This window comes from Suncus etruscus, chromosome 6 (genome assembly GCF_024139225.1).
Source record: "Suncus etruscus isolate mSunEtr1 chromosome 6, mSunEtr1.pri.cur, whole genome shotgun sequence".
Classification (NCBI taxonomy): domain Eukaryota; kingdom Metazoa; phylum Chordata; class Mammalia; order Eulipotyphla; family Soricidae; genus Suncus; species Suncus etruscus.
The window spans coordinates 58,327,373-58,341,622 of NC_064853.1; the positions used below are offsets into that span (position 1 = coordinate 58,327,373).

Genomic DNA, 14,250 nt, shown 5'->3' on the forward strand with positions numbered 1-14,250 from the left:
TGCCCTGGAATTGGGGCATGAGGGTTCAGCTTTACCAGAAGGGTATGGAGAGGTGAGGTAGATGTGTGAAAGGAGTCAAGCATACAGTGAACAATAGAGTGAACTTATTATTTTTTTTAATTTTGGATCACACAGCAAGCCTCAGGGGTTACTTGTGTCTGGGCTCAAAAATTACACCTGCAGTGGTTGGAGGACCATATAGAATGATGGAGATGGAACCTGGGTTAGCTATGTGCAAGGCAATGATTTAGTCACTATATTATCCCTCATCCCAATAGAGTGGCCTTTTAGGGATGAATTTAATAAAGTCTATACACATTTTAATTTATAATTATGCTTCCTGAAGATTATTTCAATTAATAATAGAATACAGGTATTGCAATGATTAAATGAAATCATGTATGAAAATGCTTTGTACTGACCCCAAGGAAGGACCCAGCAAATGCTAGCTGTTGTTTTTATAGTGCCTTTTTATTTTTAGTTATTTGACACTTTACAGAGCTCTTTTTGAGTACACAGTTTTATAAAAATATGAAAATTTTCTAATTTTAATAATAAAATTACATGACTAGTTTTTTCCATCTATATATGTCTTTAAAGGTTGGATTCATGTATTATTCATTTTCCAAGTATAAAAAGCCCTATCTAATGTAATGTGACTCATAATCCTTTTTTATTATTTATTTATTTTTGGTTCTTGGATCACATCAGGAAATAGTCAGGGGTTACTCCTGGCTCTTCACTCAAGAATTACTCCAGGAAGTGCTCAGAGGTCCATATGGAATATTTGGGATCTATCCTGGATGGGCTGCTTGCAAGGCAAACACCCTACCTTCTGTACTATCTTCCCAGCCCATCATAAAAGCCAAATAGAATAAAGTTCTGTGTTTATTCTTGTTGTTACAGAAAAGGCAGATCTTATTGATAGATGATCTATGATATTAAATGGATCTGACTTTTGGGGGGATGTTGGGCCATACCTGGCCAGTTTAGGGGTTATTTTTGGCTCTTTACTCAGAAATCACTTCTGGCCTATATGGGACAATTTTGGGAACCATAGGGAATCAAACCCAGTTTGGCTTTGTGCAAGGCAAAAATGCCTTACCTGCTATGCTATTGCTCCATCATCTGTAAGTCAAAAATTTCAACTGGCAACCTCTGATCTTTCCCTACACAAGTCCATCTTGATGAGTGCTGAAAAGAGAGGGGGAAGAGGTTCCAAAAAAATTAAATCCATTTCATGGCTATTTTTCCTCAACGTAGTACCATGACTTAAGACTAGGTTTTTACCTTTTGTGCTTTTGTTTGTTTGTTTGTTTGTTTGTTTTTGAGTCACACCTGGTGACCCTCAGGGTTTACTCTTGGCTATGCGCTCAGAAATCTCTCCTAGCTTGGTGGACCATATGGGATGCTGGGGTATCGAACTGTGGTCTGTCCTAGGTCGGCAGCTTGCAAAGCAAATGTCATACTGCTGCGCCACTGCTCTGGCCCCAAGACTAGTTTCTTGATCCAAAAAGATTCTAATGCTAATTTTCTGTTTGGAAAGTAATGTGTAAAAATACTTGAAGTAGGTCAATCCAGTTCATCACCTCCATTATAAAGAAACACAATTACCTCTTAATCAAGTTAAGCTATCTTTTCCCAGATGCTGTCTCTAGCTCTTTGAATCCAATTATTGAACTAATATTCCAGAGTTTTATGTGTTGCTTCCCAGGAAAACAGGACCATTATTGTTTCAAGATTGGCAGTAGGTAGGAAAAATATCCAGCAGACATTCTCTTTCCTTCTGAGACTCCAGTAAATGTAGAAAATTACCGTTTTTGTCAAATATTGATATGACTATATTTATTTACTTTTTAGATAGTCAATTATTTAAACTAAAATATAGTCTATGACTGAAACATGTTAAGTTGGTTTTAATGCATACAATTGAATGTGGGATTTTTTTTCCTTTTGACAATTTGATTATGAAAAATTCTTAACAGGCAAAAAAAAAAAAAAGAGAGAGAGAAAAGAAAAGGAAAAAAAATTGTACAACAAAGTCCCATAGCCTCATCATTCAGCTTCAACAATTATTAACTCACAGACAGGTTTTTTTTCCATGACTGTCCACCCACTTCCTCCCACATTTTGTTCAGAAGCAAATCTCAGGTTTCATATTATTCCAACCGTAAATATTTCAGTATATATCTCTAAAAGATAAGAATTCTTTGGGAACGGAGTGTTTTGTCCTGTACTTCCTGAGACTGGTTTGTAGAAATGTTTGCCAAGAAATGGTTCAATTGTTTTCCTGAAAGTTGCCTTTTTCTTTGGAGGACTAGAGAGAAGCCAGGATAGTGATTCTGGCCAGCAGTGAGCCTATGGGGAGAGTGGGTGAGTGCCCAGTTATGGCCAGCCAGGCCTATACTTTGTAAAAACCAGGATCACAGCTCTTGGCCCACATTCTGATTAGTTTTTCGTGAGGTTGGTGAGCCTAGCAATGCCTCTTTCTGTGTCTTGGATGTTGTTTTAATTACCATAATAATAGAAACTGAGCAATGAGAGCAATGAGGGGAGATGGAGCATCATTGATAACATGTGATACTGCAGATTTTTTGGGGAGAAAGGAGATTTGAGGCATTGGTGATGGGAATGTTGCACTGATGAAGGGGGGGTGTTCTTTACATGACTGAAACCCAACTACAATCGTATGTTTATAAATAGGTGTTTAAATAAAGATATTAATTTAAAAAAAATTAAAAAAAGAAACTTCAGATTTTGTCAGAGACTAATGTGCTAAAATGGACATGTCAGGGAGCGCTTGTTAAACACACTCCAAGTTCCTGGAGGGAGGGGGAGTCTGGATTTATAGTTGTTTTCCACATCAAACTGGCACAGCAGGTACAGAATATAGTTACTTTGAAAAGAAGTGGAGAAATTGAATAGGTAGGGTCAGAAACCCCCAAATTATTACAGATGACAATAAAACAATGAGGAAACATAATGAAGGATGGGAGAGTTTGGGAAACAGAAGGATGCATGCCTATTTTTTTGACATGTCTCTATCTTCTTTTCCAAAAAATACCCTAAGAAAATGTTTGGGGTGTGAGACCAGCAAGGGCATCTGTAGGCAGTGGCCAGAATTTGGACTTAAAAACACCAGTTTGAACAGAACTGAGGTACCTGAACCCAATGCAGCAGCCTGTCGATTGTGGGTAGAGTTTGAAAAAAAAAAAGCCTCAGTTTAAATAGAGCTGAGGTGTATGAGACCAGCAGGAGTGCAGCTGATCTGCTTCACTCCACAGCTGCTTATTTCTTCTAGTCAAGAAGCTGCACCACAACACATAATGAAGTACCACTCAACAAAGGTCGCAATGGAAAAACTATGAAAGACATTTTTCAAAGAAGTGGATCACACACTTCTGAAATTCATTTGGAAAAATAAATGCCCAAGAATAGCTAAAACAATCCTTGGCAAAAAGAAAATGGGAGGCATCACTTTTCCCAACTTTAAATTGTATTATAAAACAGCATGGTATTAGAACAAAAACAGACCCTCAAGCCAATGGAACAGAATTGAGTATGCTGAGACTGACCCTAGGTATACAACCATAAAGGGGCAGGATAAAGGGGCAGCAAATACTAAGTGGAGAAAGGAAAGGCTCTTCAAAAAGTGGTGTTGGGAAAATTGGTCAATTGCATGCAAAAAAAGTGAACTCAGACCTCTCTCTTTTTTCTTTTTGTTTGTTTGTTTTTGGGTCACACCTGGCAGTTCTCAGGGGTTACTCCTGGCTTCACACTCAAAAATCACTCCTGGCAGGCATGGGGGACCATATGGGATGCCGGGATTCGAACCGATGAAAGTCAAACGACTTACCTCCATGCTATCTCTTTAACACCATGTACAAAGGTCAAATCAAAATGGACTAAAGATCTTGATATCAGACCTGAACCCATGAGTACATATAGGAAAACATAAGCAAAACACTCCAGGACATTGAGACTAAGGGCATCTTTAAGGAGTAAACACCACTGGAAACCAGTAAAAGCAGAGTTAAAAAATGGGACTACATTGAACAGAGAAGCATCTACATCCCAAAGAAAACAGTACTAGGATATAAATGCCACCCACAGAATAGGAGAAATAATTCAGCAATACCATCTAATAAAGGGTAAATTTCTAAGATATATAAGGTGCTGGCAGAACTCAACAAGAAAAAAAAACATCAAACTTCATTAAAAAAGTGGGGAGAAGAAATGAACAGTTTTCAAAGAAGAAATAAAGACAGCCAAAAGACATGTGAAAAAATGCTCCAAATCATCAGAGAGATGCAAATCAAAACAACAATAAGGTATCATCTCACACCATAGAAAATGGCATACATCACAAAGAACAAGAAAAATCCTTGCTGACATGGATGTAGGGAGAAAGAGAATTTCATTCACTGCTGATGGGAATACTGTCTTGTCCAGCCTTTCTGGAAAACAAAATGGAGATTCCTCAAAAAACTGAAAATTGAGCTCCCATTTGGTCCAGCCATACCACTACTAGGGATATACCTTAGGAGCACAAAAACACAATACAAAAATACCTTCTGTACACCTGTATTCATTGCAATGCTGTTTACACAATAGCCAGAATCTGTAAACAGCTCAGGTGCCTGACAAAAATGAGTGTCTAAAAAAACTGTGGTACATCTACACAATGAAATACTATGTAGCTAATAGGAAAAATAAAGTCATGAAATTTTCTTATGCATGGATGGACATGAAGCTTATTATGTTGAGTGGAATGAGTCAGAGGGAGAGGGATAAACAGAATAATCTAATTCATCTGTGGGATATGAAGAAAATAAAAGACAGTGTGGGTATGATATTCAGAGACAATAGAGATGAGGATTAGGAGAACCAATCCATGGTAGGAAGCTTGCCACAAAGAGCAGAGAATACAGTTAGAATAGAGAAGAATCTACTATAAAAGTGATATTGGAAGCAGGGCCGGAGAGACAGCATGGAGGTAAGGCGTTTGCCTTGCATGCAGAAGGTTGGTGGTTTGAATCCCGGCATCCCATATGGTCCCTCGAGACTGCCAGGAGCAATTTCTGAGCGTAGAGCCAGGAGTAACCCCTGAGCACTGCCAGATGTGACCCAAAAAACAAATCAAAACAAAAAAAAAAGTGATATTGAAACTGATCACTCTGGACAAGAACTGGTTGCTAAAGGGGGATAGAGTGACATTCATGGCATTTCTTCATTGACAGTAGTACAAACCACAGTATCAAAAAGGTGTGTGTGTGAGAGAGAGGGGAGAGGGGAGAGAGAGAGAGAGAAAGAGAGAGAGAGAGAGAGAGAGAGAGAGAGAGAGAGAGAGAGAGAGAGAGAGAAGTAAAATGCCTATCCCAGAAGTAGGAGGGTGAGGGTGAGTGGGAGCAAAATGGGCATCAGGGAGGCAGGGAGGGATGGAGGGAAACTGTTAATATTGGAGGCAGGAAATGCGCACTGGTGAAGGTTGTTGTACTTGTATAACTGAAACTCAATCATGAGCAAATTTATCTGTGGGGAAAAAAACTGTATTATGAACAACATTGTAATCACCATGCTTCAATAAAAATTAAAATAAAGGAATATGTTTGGTTCATTATGTAGTAAAAAGACTGTTTAGATATGAAAAAATTAAAGATCCTATAGTATAGAAATCAGCTGGTTTATCTACATGGGTTCCACTTATTATCCAGAGACTCTTCTACATGCCAGAGGCTCAAGTGAGATGACAGGCACCCACAACCTGATCAATAGGGATAGTGGTTTACATGTAGAAAGAATATTATTGTTCCTCAGAAGCTAGAAAGGTCAGGGATCATTCTCCTAGAGCCTGAAGATCTGGCCAGCTGACAGCTTCCTTTTAGCTTCCTGTGGTGTGTTCCCAAATCAGAGCAGTTAGACAATAGACCTATTTGTGTGCTTTGAAACTACTGCACTGTTGATGATTGGTGTCCTATCCATAGGAAACTAAGTTCAGTTAGACCTAGCCTTAGTTTCCCCCCACCCAGGAAAGTGGTGAAGCCTTTCCACACCAAGACTTAGATGACACTACTGTGTTTAGAATTATCTTCTGAGACCAGAGAGATAGCACAGTGGTGGGGTGTTTGCCTTGCATGAGGCCTACCTGGGAGGGACCCAGTTCGATTCCTTGAATCCCATATGGGCCTCCAGCCTGCTGGGTAGATTTCTGAGTGCAGAGCCAGGAGTAACCCCTGAGCACTGCCAGGTGTGGCCCAAAAACCAACCAATCAATCAATCAATAAATAAAGTTTAGAATACCTTCTATGGAAATTCTGTTGTCCCTTCTTTAAAAGCATATTCTGAAAACAGCCAGAAGTGGCCCCAACTTCCCGCTTCCAATTACTCTAGGGCCTGTGACATAGCTCAACAGGCTAAACATAAGCATGTATGAGGTCAGAGTTAGAGTCTTTGGCACCAAAGACAAAATGCCTTCTTGCCTGCTGGACAAGCAAAATGCTTTCTTGCTTGCAGGACTCTCCATTGATTATCTTCTGTCTTAAGCCATTTCCTTGGATCTCTGCTTGACTGGACCCTTCTCCTTGGTCAGGCCTTGACCTATATATCCTTCCTGCTCAGATGACTTCTTTCAACATGCTACAAATAATAGCTTCCTTTTCCCATTGCTCTGCTGCCTTGCTATTTCTTTCTCTTTATTCAAGAACATAACACTTTCTAGAATTATTTTTCTGTGACCCTTCTGTTTATTGCCTATTTCACCTTGCTGAAAAGTAGACTTCTAAAAGTCTGGAGGCCTTTTTCCTATTAATTGTTTTTCCTATTAATTTCCTATATAATTGTTAACATCTAAGCTTGTAATTGCTTGTCTAATTTATATTTCTTTGGCACCACATGGTCTTTGAGCTTCACTAGGAGCAAATTCAAAGTACAAAGTTAGAAGTCCGCAGTAACTGACCATGCAGCTTCCCAAAATAATAATAATTAATAATAATAATAATAATAAAAACATACTCTGAATCTCCCATTTTTACCTTCTCCACACTTATGTAATGCTGGACTTCTTAAGCTTTTTAAAATAATCTTACAGCCCTTTCACTCACGAAATGCCAATAAAAGAGATTGCTGCCAGAAACACCTTGGATTCATTATGAGGATGAATGGATGGATGGATGAAAAGTTGTATGGTTAGCTAGATAGATGGTTAATAGATGGATGAATTGGATGGATAAATGGGGATGAATAACTGGATGGATGGATGGATGGACAGATGGATGATTAGATGAATGTATGGATGGTCCATTACTATTCCTTAACTTTCCATGGGTACTAGATGAGTGAAAAAACCATGAGTACCATGTGAGTACCTATTAGAAAGTAACACTTAGATGTTAGGCCCTCATAGCGTTGGGTGCTTCCCTGATTCTACCATTACTTCACCTTCTTGTACAGATTCCTGTATCAGATTCCTATCATCACATATCTGTAAGGAACAAGGAATGCTTAATGAAAGTCATTGATGGTGATGAACCAGAGTGCAGGAGGTTCCAAAGGGCAGAGAAGTGGTTCCATAAATACAGAGTGGCCTAAGGAGGGAGGTGATGGGGCAGAAGAAAGGAAAACAGAAGCAGAACAGGTATGGCTGATGCTAGAGTAGAGGTGGTGGTAAGTAGCATGCTAGGTCACAAAAGGACTACTGGAGACCACAGAAGACCATTGTGGCTACTCCAGGGACTTTTCAAATAAAAGGAAAAGCATTTGGGAGTTGGATTCCATGTCATTTGGTGATTGAGCCTGTATCAGACCACTTTGCCCCATGTAGCTCCACTATAACTGTGATTTTAACTCTAGATGAAGGAAGAGATGATAGGAAGATAGAAAGCCAATCCTGAAACCTATATAGTGGAGCTACTTATTATGTCAGAACTCTTGTCTGATTCCAAGGTTTTGGTGGTAATGGTGCACAACACACTTTTGGAGCTGAACTCTTTTCTCAGGAGGTTCATTATCTTCTACCTCTCAGAAAAGATGTTGACTTCAACAAGGAACATGACCAGAACCAATTTGTTTTTCATCTGAATCTCCCAAGTCTTAAAAGTGATTTTTTTCTCCCAAAAGACAAAAAACTTATTCTATTATTTCAGAAACACAATCTCCTATGTTCACAAAGCAGCAATAAAAGGTAGTGGTTTGGGGCAGTGCCAGCACAATTCAAATCATCTCCAGGATGTTTGCTTTAGCTGACAGCAACTCTGAAGGAACCATCCTGATTTGCAAGAAACCATTTTATTTGAAATTTGAGCCATTCTCTAAAACAATGCTATGGGAGTGATGTAGCTAAAGCAGGAATTCTGCAGCCTGGAACACACACTTACATCTATGTCTTCGGAGCTGCAGGTCTCTTGGGTCATTAGTCTTTCTGCATTAATTGGGTACTTACAGTATGTGCATAGCACTGTTATGGCTACTTTGAGGGTAGGAATACAGAAAAAAAAAAGCTTGGGAATGGGAGTTTAGAGACCTCTGGTTCCACATTAGCTAGCAATCTGGGCTTGACAAAGCCATTTAATTTTTCTGGACAATATTTCCTCATTTGTAAACAAAGGGGGCAGATTCTGTATCTTTAAGATTTTTTTCAATTTTAAAATTTTTGATTCTGGAGGGGGGTTATAGAGATAATACAGCAGGTAAGATACTTGCATGCCATACCTGTGCTAAACCTGATTTGATTCCCAGAATTGCAAAAGATCCTCTGGATCTTGCCAGGAGTAATCCTGAGCACACAGCCAGGATAAAGGCCTGAACACTGGTGGAGTGATCCCCAAAATAACAAACAAAATGCTAGATTCTAAGAAGATAAAAATCATACCTAGAGATTTATACTTGAATATATTACCCAAGGACAAGATATTATGAAACTGTTAACTCTTAAATTACTTGGTTACAATATTAAAAATATTGTCTTTGAGGTTATAAGACACAAAAACTATCTACAAAATGATATTTCTTAGCTAATTAATTGTTATGCCCAGAAGGCATAGGAATTAGGAATGGTAGGAATTAGGTTTCATATCATTCTAGGTTCCTGGTAGGGTGAGGTAAGCAGTCTACGCACTAGTCCTGCCCAGACAAGGAAGCTGGATGTCAGACCAGTTCAGTCTAAGATCTCTGGATCTAGTTTTGTAAATCAATTAGCCACCTCAAATTGAATTAAACAGGAAGGCAGCTGATATTAAAATGTCAAAAGATTGATAGGGATTGGCATAGTTTGTTTGATCTGGGAATTCAATTATGTCCCAAGTTTGGACTTCTTTCCACTGCTCATTTCTGCTCCTCTTTTTCTTTGTCTCAGACTCCAGATCTGAGACAGATCAGACTCCAGATAGGCCTATGAGGTTTGAGAGGAGCTGCATGTCACTAGCCCCCTGAGAGCTGGCACACAGGCTGCAGAACTCGCTTTGCTAGACCAAATTGGGAAAAACTTAAAATAAGAAGTGATATTTGAAGGGCTGGAGGAATAATACGATGGATAGGTTACTTGTCTTGTATGCAACTGAAATGGGTTCAATTCCTGGCAGCCCAAAGGTCTCCCAAGCCTGCTAGGGATGATTCCTGAGTGCAGAGCCAAGAATAAGCCCTGAGTAAGCTAGATGTGCCCACTTTGACACATACATACAGAGTGATATTTGATCTGTAACTTAAATGAGGTATAGAAATGTGAATTCTTGGTGGGTTGAGGAAACCATGGTAATAGAAGGCAGAAATATATGTGTTCACTTAACATCCCAACTGATGAGACTGATAGAAGTGAATTGTGAGATGCCCCCAAATTAACTCACTTTTTTTAAAGGTTTGTTTGTTTGTTTGTTTATTTTGGGAGCACACTCAGAAGTGATCTGGATTTACTTCTTGCTCTGCATTCGAAGATCACTCCTGGCAGGACTTGGGGAACCATATGGGATATTGGGGATTGAACTTGTATCTGCTGTGTGCAAGGCAAGTGCCCTTCCAACTTTACTATTTCTCTGTCCTCCAAATGCAGAATTTAAAAAAGCATCCAGATTCAATCTTTACAGTTTTACAAAAATCTTTCCTTGCAGATAATCTTCCTCATTTGAGTTCTTTTTATGAGTTGAAAATATCACCAAATAAACTGCAAAAGATAAACTGGAAGTTTTGACCCCCAGAATAACTTAATTATATGCCTTGTTCAGAAAAGAAAGCAATTATATAGTATTTACAGGTCTAATTCTTGCTTTTAGAAAGGAAGCACGTTGTTGAAGTTTTTACCTTTGGGGAGGAGGAAATCAGAGGACATCTGAAAGATGTTTGCTTTAAACTTAGCAAGGCCCTATTTGTCTTGGCTTTGACATCCCTAGAAGCAGGCTCAGAGAAAAGCATCTGAGTTCATGAACTTTAGTTGGCAATGGTGTTAGAAAACATCAGTTGGGGCAGTAGAAAAGGTGACCAGGAAATGTTATGGTGGAATTGTGTCCCCTCCAAATACATGTTGAAGTCTAAACCTGCAGTGCCTCAAACCATGGCCTTACTGGGGGAATAAGATTATTAAGTATTTAATAAGTTAAGATAGGACAGATGAGCTAAGTGATGTTGGGTGAACCCTAATCCAATAGGTCTGATAATCATCTCACCAAGAAATTCAGATGCAGACACCCTCACAAATAGAACACTGTATGAACAAAGATTGGGAAAACCTAGAAGCATTCTTCAAGCCAGCATCCAGAAGCCAGGTTGATGACCTAGGACTGATTTTTATATCTTTTCTTCATTTAAGAGGAGGGGAGGGTGAAGTTTGGGTTCCATCCAATGATGTTCAGGGGTTGCTCCTGGCTCTATGCTCAAGAATCACTCTTGAGGGACAGTATAGGATGCCAGGGATCAAACCCAAGTCAGCTGCGTGCAAGCAAATGCCATCCCCACTGTGCTATTGCTCTGGCCTCAATGACTGATTTTCCTTCCTTCAGAAGGAACTAACACTTTCCAACTTGGGTTGGGACTTGTAGCATTCAGCATTGTGATTCAATACCTTTCTGTAGTACCAGCAAGTCTGTGGTAATTTGTGACAACAATCATTGCAAACTGACACAGAAGGACAGCTCTGGTAAAGGAGATTGCCAAACTGACCCATAGGTATTAATTCCAAGTACAGAATTCTGCAGACAATGTATAATTTACCTTAGCTTACCTCTTTGTTCCCCCCCCCCCCCCCCCACACACACACAGTCTCAGTCCTTTCTCAGAGCTCCATCATTGGGTTTCCCGAGAACTCAGATTGTGCAGTGGTCTTGTCATCATCGAAGACGCGGGGCAGAGGCCTCCCTGCTAGCCCGCCCTCCACCCAGCCCCGCGCCCCTCTGGGCCAGACGCGTCCTAATCCTCTCCAGTCCTGCAGTGGGGCCGAATCATATAAGGAAAATACCGCGGGCTCACGGAGGGACTGCACAAGGGGGCAGGGGATCCCTGACCTGTCACACCCGCTACCCAACCCACCCAAGAGACCCAACACTCGCCCCTGACCGCCTGCCTCCAACTTACCTCTATTTTATTTATCACTATGAAATACAGAGTTAAAAAGTTGTTGAGATACCATGTGATCAGACAGGGACCATCTAATCTCAAGCCCTAGATCCCAGTCATAGAACCAACACAGTTCACTGCAACAACACCAGGAACCAAGCGACCCCTAGAAATTCCCAATATTGCTCTAGCACCAACTTGCTCCAGTTTTGATATGACATCCTGACAATGAGGAACCGGCAACAATTTGATCTAAGAGTAGGTTGTCCTATCTCAACACTTAATGTTAAGATGAAATCAGAAGACATGTTGTCTTTTGATCTGTGCAAAAACCAAGAGCACTAACCACAGAAGAAGAAGACTGACTTTGACAACCATGACTGGGCAGAACTTAGCCTGGGACCAATAAGTAAGACCCTAGGTTAGGCTTTGTCTTAGAATTCATGCAATAACCAAGATCTCTAATTCCAGAGGTCTGACTTTGACACCTGGGACTGAGCAGAACTTCTGGAAACATAATGAAAGACTCTATCCTAGGCTTTGTCCTAGGATCTGTGCAAAAACCAAGACCACCAATTACAGAAGAATGATTATAACAACAGTGATGAAACAGAAGTTCCAGAACCATAGAGAAGGACTCTATCTTATGCTTCATCCTGTGGCCTGTCTAAATACCAAGATCTAATTACAGAGGCCTGATTTTATCATCCACAACTGAGCGGGAAGTCTCCTGGCACTATGTAAAGACCTTGGTGTGTGAAAATGAGCATGGACAAAGCCTGTAGTTATTCCCATGACAGTATGCTTCAAGGGCAAAGAAACCCTGTATCTTTTAGGCCAAGGGAATTCCCTTTCTAATTTCCCCAATATTTATGGTGTCTATGCAAAAAAGAGAAAGAAACAGAAAGAAGAAGAAGAAGAAGAAGAAGAAGAAGAAGAAGAAGAAAGAAGAAAGAAGAAGGAAGAAGAAGGAAGAAGAAGAAAAGAAGAAGAAGGAGAAGAAGAAGAAGAAGAAGAAGAAGAAGAAGAAGAAGAAGAAGAAGAAGAAGAAGAAGAAGAAGAAGAAGCACAAAACCTTACCACACACAAGCTCTCCTTCCTTTGTTCTTTTTTTCTTTTTTTCCTGTTCTTGTGGTTAGTGTTTGGTTGTTATCTTTGTTGCTGTGGTGCTTTTTTGTAATTGCTGGTTTTGGTTTTTTTGTTTGATTTTTTTGTGGGTTTTCTTCTTTTTTTTTCCTTTCTTCTTTTATATTGATATTGATAACCTCTGGAAGAACTCATCCTGGTTCTTTTCTTTTCTTTCAAACAGAACCACATAACTTGAATCATCTTGTTCTGCCTCAAATTGAGGGGGGAAATGGATGGGAACAGGAACAAACAGGCATATGAACATCGATTAGAAATAAAAATGATCAGACTTAAACACCAAACCCAAAGTCAATGACAACAGAATCAATATCCAATCTACTACAGGCTAGACAAAGTGGAGACCAGTTATATTAGCAGTCTGGGGGGCTAAGTAGGGGGACATTAAATGCATGCTGGGAACAGGGGTGGAGGGAGGACAACACTAGTGGGGGAAATGCCCGTGATTCAATGTCACTATGTACCTTAAATATTATTGTAAAAGATTCGTAATTCACTTTGGTCACAATAAAAATTATTAAAAATATGTTGTTGAGGGGCCGGGAAGGTGGCGCTAGAGGTAAGGTGTCTGCCTTACAAGCGCTAGCGTAGGACGGACCGCGGTTCTATCCCCCGGTGTCCCATATGGTCTCCCCAAGCCAGGGGCGATTTCTGAGCTCATAGCCAGGAGTAACCCCTGAGCATCAAACGGGTGTGGCCCAAAAACTAAAAAAAAAAAAATGTTGTTGATATAATTTGAGACCTCAGGCTCCTTATCAGAGCTGCCCTCACCCAAATCTCTTGGCCAGAAAGTGGTCAGATCTTCAGCCTTTTTAACTTCTAAATCTCATGGACAGTGTATTTGCACTTAGACAGTCCTAAATATATCCCTTATTTGGGGGTAGGTGGGACGTGACACTCCTATTTCTCAGACAGTATACAGCAGGGGTCTCAAACTCGCGGCCCTCCGTACAACATTATGTGGCCTGCGGCTGGCCTTCAAATATCGCAGTATTCGCGATTATTGGCTTACCGAATAATCACAATAGTAAGAAAAAAAATCGCATTAAACATTCGCATACCCCGAGCAGTTCCATTCTTACTAACGCGATTTTTTATTGCGAATATTCAGTAAGCGAATAATCACGAATACTTTGCGCCTAGCGCAGACGTCATTTTCGCTGCTCTTGCCTACTGTCCCTTGCATTATCGGAGGCCTAAGGGAGAAATGGGAGAGAAGTTTATTGCAGAATTAGATTTTGTCATACCTTCATCATAACTTCATCAAGGCCTGCAGTGAAGAGAAAGACTGATGACGAGCACAGACAATTTCAGGAAAAGTGGGAGACGCAGTATTTCTTTGTTGAGCACAGGGGCATCCCCAAATGTCTTATTTGCTCAGAGAAAGTTGCAGTGCACAAGGAATACAACTTCAAACGCCATTATTCAACTAAACATGCTGAGGAATGTGCAAAATATCAAGGAAATGAGAGAGCCAAGTGGGTTGCCAATCTTAAAGCATGTTTAATGAGGCAACAAGATTTCTTCAAGAAAGCAACCAAAGAGAATGTTGCATCAGTCAAAGCTAGT

At 40.1% G+C, this 14,250-nt stretch overlaps 1 non-coding gene across 1 annotated transcript; it reads right to left on the minus strand.

Annotated features, from left to right (window-relative positions):
* Positions 1-11,238: 11,238 nt before the first annotated feature.
* Positions 11,239-11,319, minus strand: LOC126012474 (small Cajal body-specific RNA 18). The gene has a single exon (XR_007496939.1). It is a non-coding gene; the product is annotated as a small Cajal body-specific RNA 18 (non-coding RNA).
* Positions 11,320-14,250: the final 2,931 nt, after the last annotated feature.